Raw genomic sequence first — 21119 nt, 5'->3', positions numbered from 1 at the left:
TCTCTGTGGCCTTTGAGATTCATTTGCAGGTAAACACATGTGACAGGCTCTAAACCAAGAACCAACCAAGGTTGTCACAGCTGTGCCACATAATGATGCATCCAAGTGCCTATTCTGTTGAGGAATGTTTGCCATCACTGATGGCTATGGGCAGCAAATACTTTTCTGCAGCTTCACCCAAGTAAAGAAGACTTGGCAGTATATTTTGCACATACTGGTTACACAGCAGAGGCTTGTAGCTTTTTGTGCTAATGTTTTCTGGCATATTCATTTCAGAGAGTGAGAGAGTGGGGGAGGGGAAGAGAGACTGATTTTCAGCCCAAATTGGCTCCCAAACAGCTCACAACAATTAAAATCCATTACAAAACCTACAAGGATATTTACTTAAGGCTGTGATCCTAACCCCAGGTACCTGGGAGTAAGCTTCACTGAATTAAATAAGACTTACTAATGAATAGATATGGCTAGGATAGAACAGGAAGAGCAGTAACAATGAATTGGTAAATTAAAAGAATAACCAATATATAAACAACACTAGGTTGGAAAGGAGTAAGTGAGCGGTAAATAATAAAATAGGTCTCATGTCTTCAAAGTATTTCCAATGGGGTGGAGAATAAAGGGGACTAGTTGTTTCAAAAACTGTAATTTGGCAACTCTCAGCTGGATTCAATTGACATCCAGCTGTCACCTGGACATCAAACTCCCAATTCACTCTTCTCACCAGATGGCTACCAACAAAATAGGCTTCTCTCACCCTGCACACACCATTAAAGGCACGAAGCCATGCATACTCTCACTTGCTCTTGTTCTACCTCTGTAGTGAGATTCCTAATGGTCACTCTTTGGTGGTGACGAGCAGAGGAAACCACTGTCTTTGGCAGACATGGGGGAAAGTCCCAAGAATGCTGAATGTTGTATGGGGTAGACCTTCCCTAGGCCAAGACAGAACCAACTCCTGGCTCTGTTATTCTCAACAGCAGCAAAAATGGAGGCACTGGAGTAGCTATGTTTTGATCAACTACCAATGACGTGATGAGGGTGTCCAAGGAGCTCTTCCCAGGTCGAGGCAGATGGATGCTCATCTTCTCCAGTAGCAGCGCCAACTGACAATAGTGGTCATTCCAAAAAGTGCTACAAAGTGAGCTGGCCCCAGTTGCATGTAGAACAGAGCTAAGTCCCAGGTGTGGTGGTGATGTGGCCACTCGGACTAAGAGATGGTGCAGGCAGATAGGGATGAAGTAAAGGAGGTGGAAGACATTTGAACCATTACAAGGATGTTGGAAATGTTGGAATGCAACTCAATTTGAATATTGAACAGTTCAATATTCACAGTTAGTAAATCAAGAAATTGAATGGAAGATAAGAAGGATGAGACAAATAAATTTTGAATCTGCAAATAAATGTGGGAAATTACTAGCCTGGCAATTAAAGAAGAGACAAAAACAAAGTACTATTACAAACATTGTTACAGAAGGAAAATCTGTAGAGAACCCTGCGGACATTAGAAAATGCTTTTATAAATATTATAAACAACTGTATAAAAAGGATAAAGAAGACATGGGAAAAATCGAGCAATTTATAAAGATTAATAGTTTGCAACAGATTCTGGAGGATAAAAAGATCCTACTAAAAGGTCTAATTACAAACTAGGAAGTGGAACAGGCAATAAACTCAATGCAACTTGGCAAGACACCAGGACCTGATGGTCTATCAGCGAAATATTATAAGACACTGAAAGACTGGCTTATCCAACCTCTGGTAGAAGTATCTAATTCGATTCTGCGAGTGGGCAAAGCACCTGAAACCTGGAAGGAAGCTTATATTACTCTGATTCCTAAACAGGGTCAGGATAGATCCAATGTTAAAACAGACCAATCTCCCTACTCAATGTGGATTACATTTTTTTTGCAAATATACTGGCCAACAGGCTAAAGAAGGTTTTATCTGAGTATATCCATAAAGACCAGGCAGGATTTCGTCCTGGAAGACATATGGAAGACAACATTAGAAATGTGGTGGATATTTTGGAAAAGTTAGAAGCAAGAAAGAGTTGTGAAGCAATGTTAATGTTTATTGATGCAGAGAAAGCCTTTGACAATGTATCTTGGAGTTTTATGTTACATAATTTAGAGAGTATGGGGATAGGCCATGATTTTTTAAATGGTATTATAGCAATCTATCTAGAACAAAAAGCCAAAATTATTGTAAATAATGTGGTTTCAGAGGAAATTAGAATTGAGAAGGGAACCAGGCAAGGGTGCCCACTTTCCCCTCTGCTGTTTATTTCAGTCCTGGAGGTCTTGCTAAGTAAGATTAGAAAGGATGAACAAGTCAAAGGTATCACAGTAGGTTCAAAACAATACAAATTAAAAGCCTTTGCTGATGATCTAGTTTTGACATTACAAGATCCAGACTCCAGTGCAGTCAAAGCACTGGAGCTGATACAAGAGTTTGGTCAGGTAGCAGGATTTAAATTTAACAAGAGCAAGACCAAAGTAATTGAGAAAAATCTGAATAACGAAGAAAGAACACTATTACAAGAAAAAACGGGCCTAGATTTTGTGAAAAAAGTTAAATATTTGGGGGTGAACCTGTCTGGGAAAAATTTGAATCTATATAAAGATAATTATGAGAAATTATGGAATGAAATTAAAAGAGACTTGGGGATATGGTCAAACTTAAAAATGTCATTAATGGGCCGGATTTCTGTGAGTAAGATGAATGTGCTGCCAAAGATGCTTTTTTTGTTTCAAGCCCTCCCAATTATAGATAATGTCAAATGTTTTAAAGAATGGCAGAAAGCATTCTCCAGATTTATCTGGCAGGGGAAGAAACCCAGAATTAAATATAAATTACTTACGGATTCTAAAGAAAGAGGGGGATTTTCCCTGCCAGATTAAAAAATTTATTTTGAACCTGCTGCACTTTGCTGGATTAAAGAATGGATGCAATTAGAAGATACAGATCTATTAGATTTGGAGGGATTTGACAATGTGTTTGGCTGGCATGCATATTTATGGTATGACAAGGTAAAAGCCCATAAAGCATTTAAAAACCATGTAATTAGGAAATCGTTGTATAATGTTTGGATAAAATACAAAGATCTCTTAGAAAGAAAGATGCCCAGATGGCTTTCACCAATGGAGGCAAAGGCCCAGAAAAAATTAAATATGGATACCAAACGGTTGAGATATTATGATTTATTAATGGAAGAAGAAGAAGGTTAGAAATTAAAACCATTTGATGAAGTTAAAGATAAGTTAAACTGGTTACATTATCACCAGATTAATGAATTGTATAAATTGGATAAGAAAAATGGTTTTGCTTTTGAAAAATCTAAGTTGGAGACGGAGTTGTTGGATACTAAAGGTAAAAAATTTATCCAAAATGTATAAGTTATTGTTGGAGTGGCATGCAAAAGATGAACAAGCTAAATCTGTGATGATAGATTGGGCAAGAGATGTAGGACATAATATAATGTTTGAGGATTGGGAAAGACTGGCAGAAAGGGGTCAGGTTCACCGCATGTACTTTGTTAAAGGAAAATACAATGAAAATGATGTACAGATGGTATTTGACTCCTGTAAAATTAGCAAAGATTTATCATAACTGTGACAATCTATGTTGGAAATGTAAAGAAAAGGAAGGAACCTTTTATCATATGTGGTGGACCTGTCCCAAGGTGAAAGACTTCTGGGAAAAGATTTATAATGAATTTAAAAAAATGATGAAATATACATTTATAAATAAACCAGAAGCCTTTCTTCTTGGAATAACAGGTTTGGAATTTCCCAAGAAAGATGTTAAATTATTTTTGTATGCCACAACTGCTGCGTGTATTTTATTAGCTAAAAAGTGGAAAACCCAAGAATTACCAACGATAGAAGAATGGCAGATGAAGATGATGGATTTTTCGGAGCTAGCCAACCTAACCGGAAGAGTCCGTGACCAGAAGGAGGAGGAGTATCAGGAAGAGTGGATTAAATTTAATGATTACTTAGTTTAATATGTTAAGTTAAATTAACTGAAAACAGCTTGCAGATACTTAATTGGCTCAGGATTTTATTTACGTTAAGTGTCGAATTAATATGTTTAATTTCATAATGTGAAGATCTAAGGATGTTAATGTTTAAGTTAAATTTTATAAGAACTGTGATTTCGAAAACCGTTAAAAGGATATGCAATGAAATTCAACCAAGGGGAAGCGAGGAAGTCACTTAACAATGTTAACAAGTGTAATTTTCAATAAATCTATGATTTATGTTTGTTTGTCTTATGCGTTTGTTTGTTTATAATGTTGTGAAAACCAATAAAAAAAAATTGGAAAGGAAAAGGAATGCAACTCAATTTGCATTGAAGCAGATATGTCTGTGTCAGAAAGAGGAGATAAAGAAACACCCAACTTCTCTAGACCTGTGCTAATGTTCTAAAATCCTTTAACCTGTGCTAAAATTCTTTAACCTGTGTCGACGCGGGTGGCGCTGTGGGTAAAACCTCAGCGCCTAGGACTTGCCGATTGCATGGTCGGCGGTTCGAATCCCTGTGGTGGGGTGCGCTCCTGTCGTTCGGTCCCAGCGCCTGCCAACCTAGCAGTTCAAAAGCACCCCGGGTGCAAGTAGATAAATAGGGACCACTTACCAGCGAGAAGGTAAACAGCGTTCTGTGTGCTGCGCTGGCTTGCCAGATGCAGCTTGTCACGCTGGCCACGTGACCCGGAAGTGTCTGCGGACAGCGCTGGCTCCCGGCCTATAGAGTGAGATGAGCGCACAACCCTAGAGTCTGGCAAGACTGGCCCGTACGGGCAGGGGTACCTTTACCTTTACCTTTAATGTTGCCTCCAGTGTTAGACTGTACCAGTGTTAGGGATGCTGGCCCTACTTTCCTGCTTCTTCATCCTTACCTTGGGAGAGGAAATATATTTGTGTGTGTGTCTCCAACAGAAATGAAAGAGCAATCATGGCTCTTTGCATCTCCACTTTAGGTTGACACAACTAGAACTAGGATCTTTCCTATCAAGCATATATTTCCTTTAATAAACATAGCTTTGTTATTTTCCAAACTCAGAGTCTCTGTGAGATTACACGCAGGGTAATGAGTGATTTGGTATTCAGTTAGGCTTTCAAGTTGCATGTTAACTCCAGACACCCATCAAGTAGTTTGGCAGAAGCAAGAAGGTGGAGATGAGAAGAAACAAGAGAAAGGAGCCATTGATGGGCAATTTCTTCCCTGCAAAACACACACACACACACACACACACACACACACACACACACACACACACACGATAGTGGGGATGACAGTGTTTAGGGTGTCGGAGAACTTCAACCTGTAGATCCTGTTGTATTTCCCTGCCCTTTCTTCATTTAAGTTAATGGAGAAGTATTTGCAAGAGGATACAGTCAGGAAAAGGGGGACACTCCTGCAGCCACTATGAATTTGTGACCATAACTAATGACAGCCTGAGTGCTGCTGGCTTTAACTGTGAAAGGGCAGATGGTCTCCAGTTTATCTTGGCTGCTTTTACAAACTGTTAGCAGAACATGTGGCAGAGCCAGGGACTGCCCTGGCATAGCAGCAAATGACCCTGTCTACTTTTCCATTGCTGGTCGTTAATCCTGGATACAGTTTGTGTGTAAAAATTCAAGAAAGGCTTAAAGGGGGTAACTACTTTAGAAAGCCATCTGGATATAAGAATGCCCATCTTTGATTAGCATATCCCGTCTGGGTCAGTGTTCTGCCTCCAGCAATGGCCAGCTGGATACCCCTGGGAAGCTTCATAAGTGGGACATGAAGAAGATGGCCACAGCTCCTCCCCTCCCCTCTTCTGCCAATCAGTTATGAACATGGAGGCTCCAGTTAGCTACTTATTGGCTGGTGGCCATTGACAAACCATGAAGTTGTACAACCCTCTTTTTCTTTGAAGGCATTTGAGCTGATGACCAGGGACTGGTCCACATCATGAGGTAGCATGTTCCATCCAGTTCATTTTATGAAGAACTAAGAGCAGACCCATACTTCGTTTTAGATATAAAGTCACTTCTCTGCCCTTGAAGGGCATAAGAAATTTCAATGTTAGATGTTGTTGGACTGCATCTCCCATCACCCCTGGCCATTGGCTGGGCGTGGGGATGAGAGTCAGAGGACCACAACTTCTGGAGAGCACCGGGTTGGAGAAGGTTGGCTTATGCTAATAGGCAAGGTATGTGGAGCTGCAGTGAGAGTTAATTGTAATTGCAGCTGGAAAAGTCCTATGTATACCTGGGAGTAATCCCCATTGAAATCTGCAGGACTTATTTATCATCAGACTGCACTTCCTGGTGGACTAAGAGGTGGACGAAAGTGCAAAATGAAATGCATGTTCCACCAATTTCAGTGGGCCTTAGGAATGAGTTATATAGTTAGGAGAAAGAAGTTGTAAAGCGATCCCTGAACTGCACCACTTAACCTGACATGCTGTTATTCTATCTTCATAAAGCTGAATGTAACTTAGGCAACAATAAGTGTGAATAGGGGAAACCTTTCTGTCAAGGACCACATTCCCTTGGGGATAATCTTTTGGGGGCTCTGTACAAGTTGCAGTTGATGTTGAAACCAGTTGGTGGTGGAGCCAGAGTCAATTGCGTGGCAAGTCACCTCCCCCAATGAAATGAAGACACGGACACAATGATATAAGGTTAATGGGCGTAAATGGCCACAACTTTATTGATTACGAAAATTGAAGGTATTGGCCTTAGGCATTGGCTCCTATCGACTACCCGGCATGGTGACCAGGAAGGGTTGAACAAGAACCGCGGGAGTCCTGTTGAAGTACGCCAACTAGGATCCCACGGGTGTCACCGCTCGGGGGCGTGCCGGGGGCCCAACCTCGCAAGGCTTCGGACAAGGCCACGCCCCCCGGAGTCCTCTACCGGACTACCCATTCACATTGGGGGAAGGTGATGGCGCTTCCTTCCCCCCCTCCATTTGTCTAACAATTGCCCCATGCCAATGCCTAACCGCCAATGCCGAGAAAGTTGTGACGATTGCTACGAGGTAGGCGAAAAAACCAAAAGGCAGGAAATTGCGCCAACTTGGAAAAATTCCTACCAGGCCCCTTGCGGCGACCAACCGGAGTCCATAGCAAGGCCAAGACTAGCTAATCTAAGGGTGGGTGGGGTGGGAAAACCGCTCAACAGCTGGGGCAAGGGGAAAAGAGGGCGGTCCCCGGGCGTGCCTGGCCCTAAATAGCCTGGGCCACGCCTCCCCCGCCCGCCGATTGGCGGGCTGGGTGGCAGACACGCCCGGGGATTCCCCCAAGTCTCGCGGGGGCAAGGGAAGCCCCCGCGGAAGTGGGAGGAGGATCCTGCCCGCAACACCCTCTCCGCTGCAGGGGCGGAAAGGGCTTTGTGGGCACACGCGCTAAACCCTGTCTGTGGTGCCTACCCCTTCCCCCAAAGAATGAGACAAGAGACCAGAGTATGGGTTCAAATTGGCCACAACTTTATTGAGCTTCAGAAGTGGGAAACTTGGCACAGGACTTGGCAGGTAACCCTCTCAGCCCGTCTGGCTGAGGATATGCAGGCTGATGAGATGCAGTGAAAGGGGACTGTAAAGCACAAACTTACACAGCATGCCCTTCCACTAACCTCGTCCTGGGAGTTTGACCTACATGCCACCGCTCTAGGGCCAGGGACCCCTGGTTTTTGCCCTTTAACAGGCCCTGCAAATGCTGCCGCTTGGAAAGGGAGCATGAATGCATCCCCCTCAACTTGATGATAGACTAAAGGATACCTTGCCAAGGCCTAAAACTGCCAAAGTTGTGACGAAATGCCACGGGAAGGCGAAACCTGGCAATGCAGGGAAAATTCCTTCCCGATTCTGAATACAGCAACCATCTTACGACCGCAGCAGCGCCTGCTGACCTGGAATGCAAAATATTACTCTGTAAAGAAAAAAATTTCATTAACTTGATGGCCGCTGACCAAGGATGAAATTATTTGGAGGCAAGAAATTATTAATTTTCAGGGAGGGAGGGTGGGTGATCCTGGAAGGAAGAAAATCAAGTGAGGCTTGGCCACCCCCGGCCGGCCATCCATTGTCCTCCCTGGCTGAGGGCAGGTCAAAGGCCAAGCCAAGCAGGTGAGAGGCACCCATCCAGGTAAGCCCCCGCTCGGTGCCGCAAACCCCGCCCACCTGTAGGGAAGGGAGGGCGTAAAATGTGGGTGAGGCTACGCTTCTTCTTTCTTTCTGAAATGCTCCCTCTTTCTCTTTTCCCACTTGCTAGAGGTCCGAACTGATCACTTGCAGAGCAGCTTCTCCCACAGTTTATATTGCTCCCCCGTTCCAGTTTTCCCTCCGTTCTGCCCTCCTCCTCTCCCTGTGGACTCACATGAAATTAGGCTAAGGATGTATAGGGACACAGCCACAGTCTTTGAGATTGCAGGAGATACATTGCTGATTTTCATCCAAAATGGCTATATTTCTGGAATTTTTCAACTTCTTCCTGTTTGTCTTCAAATTATTTCTAATATGAATAAGCCAAAGCTGTTATTACTCTATCGGGTTTACAAGACTACAGTTGAAAATGAAAGCAAGAGGATGAAAAGTTTCTATACTTGAAAAGTAGCTATAAATGAGAGAGGAAGGAAGGTGAACGAAATGAGATGTTGTTGTGATTAGCTCTTAGCATGGATTAGAAGGACAAAACATCTCTCATACCACACAAGGATGTGGCACTTTAACATTCAAAATGCTCAGTGAGATAACACAGTCCCGAGATGAGTGTGTTAACTTTACATTTTTAATACCAAATCTTTTGTTCCGGACCTTGCACCAGCCTTCTGCGTTTCTTGTTTACCTAACTAAATGTGTGAGATGAGAGCATCAGACATGTGGAAGTCATGTGGGATACAGTAAACAGCCAACAGATGGATGCTATTTATTTTGTTTTGGAGGCTTTTCATAATTTTTCATAAGTTCCAATGGTTGTTTTGCTTACGGGCTAACTCAGAGACAATTTACACGCACACACCCTCTGTGCTTATTTCCGAAATTCTAGTATGTGCCAGGCATCTGCTATTGGAAGCAAACTGGATGCACTGTACTGGCACAGAGGTTTCCAAACAGTGTATGAAACACCCTCGGGTGCCTTATAAACTTGGCCAGGCACCTGAGAAAAATGGTAATAGTGAACTAGTTCCCTTGAAAGACCGATTGCTTACCACAACTGATCTTCTCCTGCACTGCACACATAAATGGCAGTGTTGGGTGTGTTCGGGTACAATCTCAGTTTGTGAATGGTGAGGATGAGGACCAAAGCAGATGTGATGTGGAAGATCTGTGCAGAGGCACTTTGGGAAAGGACGGAATGCTTGGGGAGATATTTATTTAATCCTCCCCCATGTTACTTTTCAGATTTAAACTCCCCTCCAAAGCTGCTATCAGCTGCTCTTCCATGATGGGTACAGCTTCAGATTGTGTACTGTATGTGGTTTCAAATGAAGGCACAATGTGAGGGAAAGACTCAAAATTCCTCCCTCCCTGCTGTTACAGCTCTGATCCCACAGGTGATTAGATGGATAGGGAAAGATCCGGGGAGACTGGGATTTCTTATGTCATGTCAGACTTGGCCATGAAGCCAAACAGTGCTGGCTTGTGAACTATAGATTCCTCTTCAGTGTGTGTGTGTGTGTGTGTGTGTGTGTAAAAATTGCTGCAATGGCCTACTAATATTGAAAGCTACCATTCTATTGGTTTCTGCAGATGTAACTTGGAAAGACAATTCAGCACAATTTATTCTTCTTCCTAGTGACCCCAGCTTCCCCTGCCTTACCTGTATTTAACTAAACTGAATTAAATCACAACATTTATAACCTACCCTTCACTAAATGATTCCAGGTCTGAGTACATACTTAAATAAAACAATACAGCATTGATCTAAACTGCATAACATCATTAAACATGCATAATAGTAGTAAAACAACTAAAGCAACATTCTGCAGAAGGAGGTGGTTGTCTTCAAAATATATGCCCAGACTGCTTCACCCATCCCCAAAGGCCTGGGCAAAGAGATGGATCTTTCCCTACCATTGAAAAGTATATAATGTTGGTGCACCTTGTATAATGCACCTTAGAGGGAAAGGCATTTCACAATCTGGGGGGGCACCACCATCAAGGCCTTCTCAAACACCATCACCCCACCCCATGCTTAACTTGGGGGTGGGATTACAAGTACGGTTCCCCTGCCAATCATAAAACCTGGTTGATATGGTAGAAGGCACTCTTTCAGGTATTTGGAAACAAGACACTGAAAGCTCTTTGTGTCAACCCTAAGCAAATTAAATTGTGCTTGAAAGCAAATTGGCAAACTCATGCAGATCTTTTAGAACCAGTGCTGTCTGGTCAACAGTGCACACCAGTGTTTAGGGTGCTGCACACTGCAACAGGTGCAACATCTGGACTGTCTCAAAGGGTTGCTCTGTGAAAAGCACATTCCAATATTCCAATATGACCAGAGCATGAGTAACTGTGGCCAGAATTTATTTATGCAGGTGAACCAGCTGTTGCTGCATATAGGCATGCCTCACAACTGGAGATACATGGATTTGAAGCAACAAAGATAGGTCCTGAAGCCAAGCTATCTACCTGCTCTTTCAAGTGGAGGGCAACCCATTCAGACCAGGTTATCTTCCCATTCCTTGCACCTGGGAACCAACAATACACAGCAGTACCTCCATTGTGTCTGGATCCAACATCCAGCCCCTTACAGCCTTAGGCAATGCTCCAGTGCCTGAATCACCACTCCACATGCAGATGCAGTAGAGAGAAAGAGCAGGGTTTCATCAGCGTATTTATGGCACCTCATTCCAAAACCCCTGATGATGTCGTCATCCAGTAGCTTCAGGCAAATGTTAAGCAGCCGAGGAGGGATATCCTGCATGTCACTTCCCATTGCTAAAATCCCTCTATTGCTACTCTCTATAAATGGCCTTGGAAGAAGGAACAGAACCAGTGCTTTTTTTTTCTTAAAAAAATGTTTAGGGGTACTCACATTTTGACTCAAGAAAATCACCATTTTATAGTTCAAATCGGGGGGGGGGGGGAATACAGTAAATGGACAAAAGTACAAAGATTCACAAAATGTTTAGGGGTATGCATACCCCTGCATGCCCCCAGGAAAAAAAAGCACTGAGTAGAACCATTGGGTGCCTGCCACCGACAGTCCATGGAAGAACTGCAGGAGAGAGAGCCCCGTGTGCCAAGGTGAGCATAGAATGGAGTTTGGCAGCCACTTCAACATCAGATATTCTGGCACTCCCTTCCTGAAGCAATGTTCATAATCATTTATGGATTGCTCCTGTTTTGGAAGATTTGTTCATCTATAAGTAGAACATGTATTAATCAATGATTGATGAATAATATGAATATGAATAAAGCTTGCCAATATTTTCTCATAAGAAATAAAATATTGAAAAATGAAATCCCAGTGCTAACATTTCGCAGGAGGGATGAGTGACAGCACCACCAGCTCACCATGGAACAGAGCCTGGGGTGTTAGTGAGAAGAACGGGGCAGGTCTGGCAGATTTTAGGGTGGTAGCCTCACAACAGGGTTATAATTTCCTTTTCTGTGGGGCCTCAAATATATTTATTACACTTGTCTTCACGTCCTTATCTCTATATGGCACCCAGATAATTTTTTTATCTTCTATTCTCTACTCAGTCTCAGATAATCCCCCCCCCCCAAGTGATGGCTGAACTCTTAGCTGATAAATACCTGCGAATTTCACATCTGGTGGCCAAATTTGCTCTGGCAGCTAAGAAGCTTTGCTCCAGCTATGTTAATGAATTGTGATTTCAAAATTTTATGCTGTGTAATTTTAAAGATATGTTGTGTGATTTAGATGAATGTCTTAATATTTGCCCTCTGTTGTTCACAGCCTTTGTCTATATACAATAAATTGAATTGATTATGTTAGTGTCCCCCTCTCAGGCAATCTTTCCTGTAGAAAGAAAAAAGGAAAAAATTCAGAGACTGGAAGAATGTAATGTAGAAAGCAGGTGTGTAAATTTAAGGAATAAGTGTGAAGGCTGGTAATGGGCCTTGTTTGTGTAAAATAACTCACCCCTTTAGGTTTTGCTGAATTTCCCTTGGAAATCCTGAGAAGGATATTACACTCTTGAAACCATGAAGCCACCCCCTAGAAATGGTAAGTCTACCCTTTTGGCTCACTCAAGGGTACTGTATCAGTAAGAAGCCATGGAGATGTAACATTCATACTGCTCCCAAAACTATGAAATTAAAACTTGACCTAAGCCCCATTAAAATCAGTCGTCTTGGGGGGCCACTAGGGGTGCATCGGAAGATGGCTGACAATAACATCTCTCCGACCCACACGAGGTAATTAAGAGGCTGTGATGGGAGTAAACAGCCTCCCTGCCCCCCCCAAGCATGTGGGGGGGGACTGCCCTTGCCTGCTGTGCCCTATACCACCCCCGAATTTGTGGGGGTGGGGGCACTAGGCAGAAAGCCCTTGTGCGGATCTCGGCGCTCCTGGACGCTGTATCTGATTCGCGCCTCTAGCTGCAGCAACTTCAAAAGAAACAATTAGGAGGAAGCTAATGCACATATTTCAAGGAAGAAGGGGAAGTAAAGACTGCTAACCGAAGAGATCTCTGAGAAACAAGACGGGTCGGAGGAACAAGAATAAATCATGAGAAGACACACCAAGGCTCGGTATGTCCGGCAACGGGACTGGATGGGGGAGGGGAAAAAACTTTCCTTTCTTTTCTCTATGTGATTAACCAAGAATCCCCCCCCCCAAAAAAGTCACAAGTCAGAAATGCCGTTTAAATGACTTAAGCTGTGGATTTAAGACTGTGTGGAGATACTTTTTTAACCAAAGCATGTTTCAAGAAGATCGTGGAAAGCATAAGAGCTTTGGAATGATGCAGCAAAAAATAGCGTCGCCATTTTGGCAAGTTCTGTCGAAAGACTTATGTCTGGGAGGAGGAACAGATCTGTTTTCATATTGTGGGTGAGCCTCCTCAGAGGGACTAAAGAGCGACAGATTTGCGAGATTAATGATGGAAAGAGTGCTGTTATTTATGAAAGTGATGATATATGGAAACCATCTTGATATGATGATTGGACGAACAGAAAAATTCACACAGGATTATAATTGGTGTTTACCTACTTAAGGAGATTATCAGAAGAGATCATAAAGAAAAAAGAAAAATATACGAACAAGATGAGATGTGGAAACAGCAAGATAAGACTGGATAGAATTATGAACATTATTTGGACAGATTTGTGGATATTAACGCAGCAGCAAGAAGATGATCGGAATCCCCCTTCGGAACTTGAAATATGGGTCCCCCCAACAAAAATTTAAAATTCGGCTTTGTAATTCGAAATTTATGCGATTTGATTTGATTTGATTGGTCGGTTAATAAAAATTATTTTTTTAAAAAAATAATAAAATCAGTCGTCTTGACTAATCACAATTAAGTCCAGTTCCATTGCTTTCAGTGGTACTTAGACAAGAATAAATTTTGTTCCGTTGTGTCCAGTCTGTGCAAATTGCAAAAATGATGGTTTGATCATAATGGTTGCAACTTCCGAAAATATGTTCCGAAAATAAGATGACCCATTAAACGTGAAATTTGCTTTTTTTAAGAAAAAAGACTGAGCTGTAGAGTTCTTCAAATAATTAAGAAATAATTATTGTATTATTGTGACAATTACCATATGATTTCTATTATCAGAAATCTGTCTCTTAATTAGACGGTCACCAAATTTCTTTCTCTCAGTGTAGAAATGGGTATTTTCTAATTGTCTTCTTCTTAACTGGGTTTGTGTCTTAGAAAACAAAAAATTACGCTCCATGAAAAATTGGCCTCCTAAGCATGATGCAAACACTGCCTGCCCATAAAACACAAATCTTGCATTCAGATTTTAGTTATTGTCCCACAGGTAGGATGAGGAGCAAGAGACTGTTTTACATTAATGACAGATATTTGTTTACAATTATTTTCATGGAACTGCTGCTGTTGCCCCAGCTGCTGCTCCTGCAACCAACGCCATCAGTGGCTTCCCAATGCTATTGGCCACTTCTGGCATCTAAACCAGCCATTCAGGGCAGAACCTTGAGGAGCTGGGTTCACTGCAATGTGGGTGAAGATAGAGGGAACATCCTAAATGCAATGGAAATGGTCTGAATACAGATTCAGGACAGAACAGAACATCTCAACATGCAGTGAAGGTGTAGGCCAATGTAACAATGTAAGTTGTTTGACCATGCATTCACTACATTATGACATTATTTTCAGGGAAGGGCCAGGGCACAGGGGAAGAGCGTCTGCCTTGCGTGCAGAAGGTCCCGTCTTCAATCCCCAGCATCTCCAGGTAGGGCTGAGGGATACTCACTGTCTGAAAGGGTTGCTGCCAGTCAGCGTAGACAATACTGAGATAGATGCAACGCTGTGTCTGATTCTGTATGAAGCAATTTCCTGTGTTCCTCTGTACTGAACATCCAGGACAAAAAACTATGGTAGCAGCTGACCATTTGTGCATAAGTACAGAGGAAGAGCCCGGCTGGATCAGGCCCGTGCCCATCTAGCCCAGCATCCTGTTCTCACAATGGCCAATCAGATGCCTGTGGGATGCCCAGGAGCAGGACCTGAGCACAAGAACACTCTTCCCTCCTGTGGCTTCTAGCAGCTGGTATTCAGAAGCATCTTGGCTAGTAGTCCTTGATAGCCTTTACCTCCATGAATTTGTTGAATCCCATTTTGAAGCCATCACTGCTTCCCTTGGAAACAAAGTCCATAGTCTAACAATGTATTGTGTGAAAAGGTACTTTCTTTTATATGTCCTAAATCTTCCAACATTCAGCTTCATTGGATGCAGTGGCAGACCTTGGGGTCTCAAATTTCAGTGGCAACCTGTGCAATGCCAAAATTCGGCGTGTGCACACCCTGCCTCTCACCTTGCATTCTACATCATAGTTGCAGCACCCCCTTCGACACCCCTGAGGCAAACCGGTCACACTCCCCTTCTGTTCCACCAGTCAGAAAATGAGAAATGTTTCCGAGTTACAAGAAACAAATATGGAGTTATAATGGTGAACTCTATGCTGAGTGGGCCAACACTGATATGTGTGAGCTGATCAGTTTGATCAGGCAAATGTTTGGGGAGCCGAGGGGTCCGTGATGACAACGCAAAGGCAGCCCGGCCCCTTGTTGGTTTAAACTATAGGGATTTAAAAACACCACACATGTCCCTGTATTTTGAAGGGGTCGTGTCAGCTCAGGAATGACCCCTTAAATTCTCAGATATAAATTACTGGAACTGCTCAACAGCAGTGTTTTGGAGCAAACCTTTGGAGGTATCAGAGAGAAGGTACAAGGCAATTCTATTGAGGTTACATTTCTCCTTGTATGCTATTTTAATATCATGCTAGAATTTTATCTGCCTTTTCTCTTTCTTTTAAATAAAGAATATTAAAATTAAAAGCATCGTTTTAAAAAAACTTTTCTTAAATCTCAAACTTTTAATAATCTGTTTACTGAGCTTGATGTTAAAGCAGCTGAGACTCTGTTGTGGTCAGGCCCAAGAGCTTTGAAGCATTTGTAAAGATATTCATGGACTCCACTAGCCTTTGGTAGCCTTTCTTTAGGGGAAAAGAAAGCTTCCTGGCAAGACATTAGGAGATGAATGCTAATAGATACAACCTCAATTTGCTCATCGAAGCTACTCCACAATCCAGTGTAATCAGTGGTTTCTGTATATTAATCCCCATAGTTTCCTTTTCCTTTCTTCTTCCAAAGTTCAGGACAAGCTCAAGGTTTGCCTATCAGCATGTAATTTCCACCCACTCTGTGATGTTCTAGCTTTTTAAAAGAGAGAGCTAAACCTCCCCCCACAAGTGTTTATTGGGACCTAACAGCAATGTAAAGCTATAACAGGATTAATCAGTCCCTAGGTACCATTTACAGGAAAGCCATTATGGATTCTTACACTTTGCAAAAGAGACTCCCTGGAACAGTCACACTACACTGTAGATGTGGATCTCAGATTCACTATATGGAGCTGCTGGAAAGAAAACAGAGATTAACACCTCTGAGGATCCCTGGGGACTCTGAAAGATTGCACTTCCTCAACCAAAAAAGGGGGCTTGGCTTGAAATTTCCTGCTGCAATTGCTTTGTTTCTCACACCTGCCAGAGATCCATTTTCTCGATTGAGAAAATTCAGGGCGTTTTCTTTTCTTTTCTTCTTAAACTTCCACATGCATTTAAAGAAAAGGATATGAGTGGTGTCATGAATACAAATGGATCCAACCTTCACTGGATCTACAAAAGGAATTGGATTCCCAGACCATCCTCAGCTACAAATGTTCCAAATTTTCATTGAAGCTGATGCAGGTTTATTTGTTTGAAAACACTTGTACCCTGCTGTAAATAGCACTTTCAGAAAATCCATGTCACAAAAGTACACATTGCATAACTGCAACCACACTATAGTACAGAAGAAACCATAAAAGCAACAGGTCACAAAGAGGCAAAATGCAACCATCTGATGCGGTAAAACCCAGCAACCAAATAGGTCACCCAAAGAAACAAGAGAGCCTTTACGTGGCACCTAAAATATAACAATAAAGTTCTCAAGTGGGTCGCTGTGAGCCACTGGACTTTCACAACCAGAATAGGCAATGTCCCTGGTGGCCAGACAGGCGGTGGCATCTGGAGAAGACTGTCATTGAAGAATTTAGCTCCTGGGTTGGTTCATAAGAGAGTAAGGATCCCCCAGGTATCCTCATGGTTCTGGACCAGGGTTGGGCAGGAGGTAGATCAGGGTCCACTGGTAGATCTCTGAGTGATTGGCACTAGATCTGCAATAGTTTCTTGCTACTAATTTTTTGAATAGCTTCTCCCATCTAAATTAGGCTGCTGAAATGAGGAAAGCTAACCAGGAGTTGATTTCTGTTGGGAAAGACTGATCAGGTTTAGGTTCAGAATGTGTCCAGAGGCACCTGTTCTTTTACACTTGGCTCTGGTTGGTAGATCCTAGGGTTCGGGGGGGGGGACCGTAGTTCCAACAAACTTGAACTCTGCCCACACCTGTACTAGACAACTTATGGCTTTATAAATAAAAACCAGCAGGAAGCCACATGGGTGGTATGGACATGAAGGCAACAGTGGCTATTTGGGAGAGGAGAGCTCTGGGTCACCAGGGAAGCGAATTGGGGTTCCGTTTAGGCCAGACAAAAGGAAACACTTCTTGGCCTAAAAAACAAAAAAATTGTTTATGGGATTGGCACCTACCCAGCTGCTCAGAAAACTGAGGCAATTTTTGAAGAGTGTTTTTTAAAAAAAGAAATCAAGGGGTGTATCAATTTTATGAAATAAATAAATAAATAAATAAATAAATAAATAAATAAATGTGGAGATGACCCCTGAGTTTCAGAGGCTTGCTTTGGCAGGGCCATGCTACAAGCTATAGGTTCCTCGGGTGCTCATTGATGTGCAAGGGAGTGATGAGGTGGAGGGGCCCTTTCAGAAAAACCAGAGGGGGACCCCGTTCCTTTCCTAGCTGGCACAGACCTGGCTTTTCAGGTAAGGGAAAAAAGACAGGGCTCCCTTCTTTTCAGTGGAAGACACCTGGCAAATTGTAGTGAGCGCTGCTTGCTTGCCTGCCCGCCTTTCCCCTGCCGTGTCTGAACAATGGAAGGAGACAAATGGGATTCCTCTCTGAAGAATCACCCTTTTCCTTGCAGCTCCAGGTGCTCCAGGTGCAGAAGCAGCACCTGCCCATTGATGCATCCGCTGAATTGCCCTGCCAACAAGCCAGCCAATCCAGTGGCTCTGCTTCGCGCGCGGTGGTGGGGAGATCCGCTTTTCAGAGTGTTTCAGACAATTTATAATTATTCCACTTCAGGAGCATCAAAATCTCGGAGCTGCTCACATGTCCTACACATGCTGATCCCTATTATTAAAGGAAAGGAAAGATCCCCCAATAGGTGGTTGATAACCGTCGGCGCACGTGTAGTTGTTCTTTTCAAACCGCACTTAAAGTGATCAGAGATGCGCCTCTTTGACGCATCATTAGGGTTCGCGCAAGAGAACGGCACAGTGGAGTCTATACGTAGGAGCCAATTCCTAGGGGCCCAAGTCCCTTCAGCCCCCCCCCTAAATATTTGAGGTGGCCGTCCTCCCCCAAGTTGATGGGCACTGCCATTCAAATGGTGTACGTGCGCCAAGTCTTGTGATCGGTTAGGCAGGGCGGGACTTACCTGCCGTCCCGTCCTCCCAACGTTTTAGTCAATTCTTTAGTCTATTCTTTGCTGTGATATATTTTTTTTTAAAAAAAGTAACAGAAAGGCAACAAATACTTATTGTTGCTTTGTTTTTGAACAAAGCTCGTTCCCTTTGATGAGGGCTTGGTGCGTTTCTGAATCCCTCCCCCGTCCGAAGTGGCCCCTTCGTCGTCCACGAACCCAAATACTGTAGGTTGATTTTGGAAGTTAAGTCCACCTGAATGCACGGGAGATCAAGGAGCGAGCCAGGAAGTTCTCGATTGGTGGCGCTCGGGAAAGGTCCGCGCCAAGCCCCAGCCTCCTGCCCTCTAAAACCGCCGGGAAAGCATTGCTATAATAGGGTGACTTCTGACTGAGATCACGCGCCTGCGAAGCGCTTTGAAGGGAAGAAAGCGCTAATGCCACATTCGAGGAGAGTTCGCTTTCCAGTGGCATCCTTGCTCACACGAATGCCATCTTTTAAACAAGAGAGCAGACATTTCCCCATTAAAGCAAACCCTGGATCGCTTGCTCCTTTCATCCGAGAAAGCTCCAGCATCTTTTCCATGCGCAGCCTTGATTCTGGTAGTACTTCCCTAGGAATAAGAAAAAAGCGCCTTTGAGCAATACATTTCCTGCTCGGCGACAGCAGCTCTTGATCATAATTCTGGAATAGACTACCAGACCTGCCTGAACAGCAGGCCTTCATCTTAGACCAAAGGAGGGGGCCTTGTGGCGCTGCAGGTGCCACTGAACTCCATCTCCCATCAGCACCTGTCCGCCCGGCAAATGGTCAGGGATGGTGGGAACTGGAGTCCAGCGACACCTGGAGGTCATCCGTTTCCCCAACTCTCCTTGAGAGCTTACATGCTTTAGTGCGGGATCCAGCCAGAACGAGGTACTTTGAAGGCCTCGGATTTGAAAGGGATGGAACGTTTCTCTCCTGCTGAAACAAGAGGGCATTTCAGCTGCTTCTGGCGGAAGAGAGGGCACTGCCTGCCGGCCCACCACAGGGTGCAACTCCACGCTAAGCACTTTCAAGTCCCACGGAGCCTTTGCACGCAGAGAGGCGCCCAAGTCTCCCGCTGAAACGTGCGGGACGATGGCGCAGCTCCGAAGCGCATTCCCGTTCCGACAATTTCAACAGAAATTGCCGGGGGAGTCACACTCTCTAGACGCTTCCTGCGTTCCTAGAAGCCAACAGAGTTGACTGTGGCGATCCTGGAGCCTCGGGCCCCTTGAACGTCGCCGGGCTAAGGTCTCCGTGAGGCCGACCTGCCGGCTCAAAGCTGGTTCCCTCAATCCGCTGAAGCCCTTTGCTCTGGGGTCGCCTGCCCGTTCCTTTCTTCGTGCGCGCCCGCTCCTTCGCTTGCGCTCCCTGCCAAGGCGCCTCAGTGCGGTTGGCCGACCGAGTCCCTGCCAGTCTTTCTTCAGCGGTTCGCCTGGAACATTTCGCACCAGCCCAGCTGGGTGACTTCGAGGCGGTTTGTTTTAGTTACGAAATGTTGGCGATGGGTCACCCTTAGGGTGCCGGGTACACCTGGCGAGCTCCTGCTGGCCGCCTGCTCTGAAGGCAGGTCGGGGACGGCGGCGGATGCCCAGGGCGCGAGGCCCTTCCGGACGGCCAGGAGCGCAAGGGGGCCGCGGGAGAACTGCTTTGCTGCATCACCAAAGGGCCGCGTTCTGTTTCTGACGCCATTTCCTGTTGGTTGTCCAGAGTAGTAGGTACTCAAAGATATACTGCTCCTGAGCGCAGAGGTTCCATTTTAGCTGTCACCGAACCAATCAATCTTCTATTGAAATCTTTAGCAGAGTTAGAACTGGGGAAATGAAATGCCTTCCTTACGACCCCCGTCCGCCCTTTATGCCAAGCGAATAATTTGGGAAGTGGATGGGAATTATTATGGCTAGGCCAATGTGATTGCTATCAGCCTAGTTCCTCTGGAAGTTTTGAAATCCAAGCATTTCAACCGAAGTCGAAAGTATGGACTGTGGCTGCCGGAGTTTTCCTTAGTTACCTTCTGAAGAAACAGACCATGGTTAAAGCATCAACTTTATTTCTTTTCTCTGCCTATGGTGCGATGCAGTCTAAGGCATGGACTTTTCAGTCCTATTGATTTCAATCCTATACATTCTATACATTCCAATAGGACCACCTACTAAGTGTGCATAGGACTGCGCAACCTTAAGCAAACGTCTAAATCCCCATAGTAATCAACGAACTATGTGCCTGGTTTGACTATATTGTATGCATACATACATTTAAAGCATTTCTATTCAACCTCGCAAGTTCCTTGGAGGAAGATGTTTGTTGTGATTGTTGATGACGATCGTAACATAAAATCCCTAGATATATAGGGTCAGCCCCCTCTGAGCAATCCACCGCAAAACATGAAAGCAACCGTAGAAATGTTCTTCAGCAGCAAGGCCTGGAGGGAGGCGTGCGAATGGGTGAACTAGAGCATTGGAACTACCCAAGTCAGTAGGAAACCGGGAGGTAGTCCTTCCAGATTCATGACCAGGGTATAGCATAAGAAGGTGATTTTAGTCCCAGAACAGGGGGCAAAAAGCCTCCCCCCAGGTTGAGCCCACGGGTGCTCAAGGGCAGCAGCCGGCGTCTTGGCGAGGAGAGCCCTAGGTGGGAGCTGATTATTCAAATCGCCTGCCTAGGACCTGGGGATTGGAGGCGAGCTTGGCCTCTGGCTGCTATATCACTCCGGCACCCACGTCACTGCACCACTTCGTTTCCTCCTCCTCCTTCCACCCTCCTCCTCCTCCTCCTCCTCCTTGCCTTCGCCTCCGGGCAACTCTTCTCAGCGAAACCCACCCAAGCAGTAGTAGTA

The 21119-nt window shown here is 44.3% G+C and overlaps 1 long non-coding RNA gene across 1 annotated transcript; it reads right to left on the bottom strand.

Moving 5' to 3' along the window:
- Positions 1-18369: 18369 nt before the first annotated feature.
- On the bottom strand, positions 18370-19913 carry LOC308481067. Its single transcript, XR_013988440.1, has 2 exons — positions 19144-19913; positions 18370-18872 (listed from the first exon to the last, which is right to left on the bottom strand). It is a non-coding gene; the product is annotated as an uncharacterized lncRNA (long non-coding RNA).
- Between the last annotated feature and the right edge of the window lie 1206 nt (positions 19914-21119).

Source organism: Podarcis pityusensis, assembly GCF_964106645.2.
Source record: "Podarcis pityusensis genome assembly, chromosome: 7".
Classification (NCBI taxonomy): domain Eukaryota; kingdom Metazoa; phylum Chordata; class Lepidosauria; order Squamata; family Lacertidae; genus Podarcis; species Podarcis pityusensis.
Note: the sequence above shows the minus strand (reverse complement) of the source record. Positions and strands in the feature narration are given on the sequence as shown.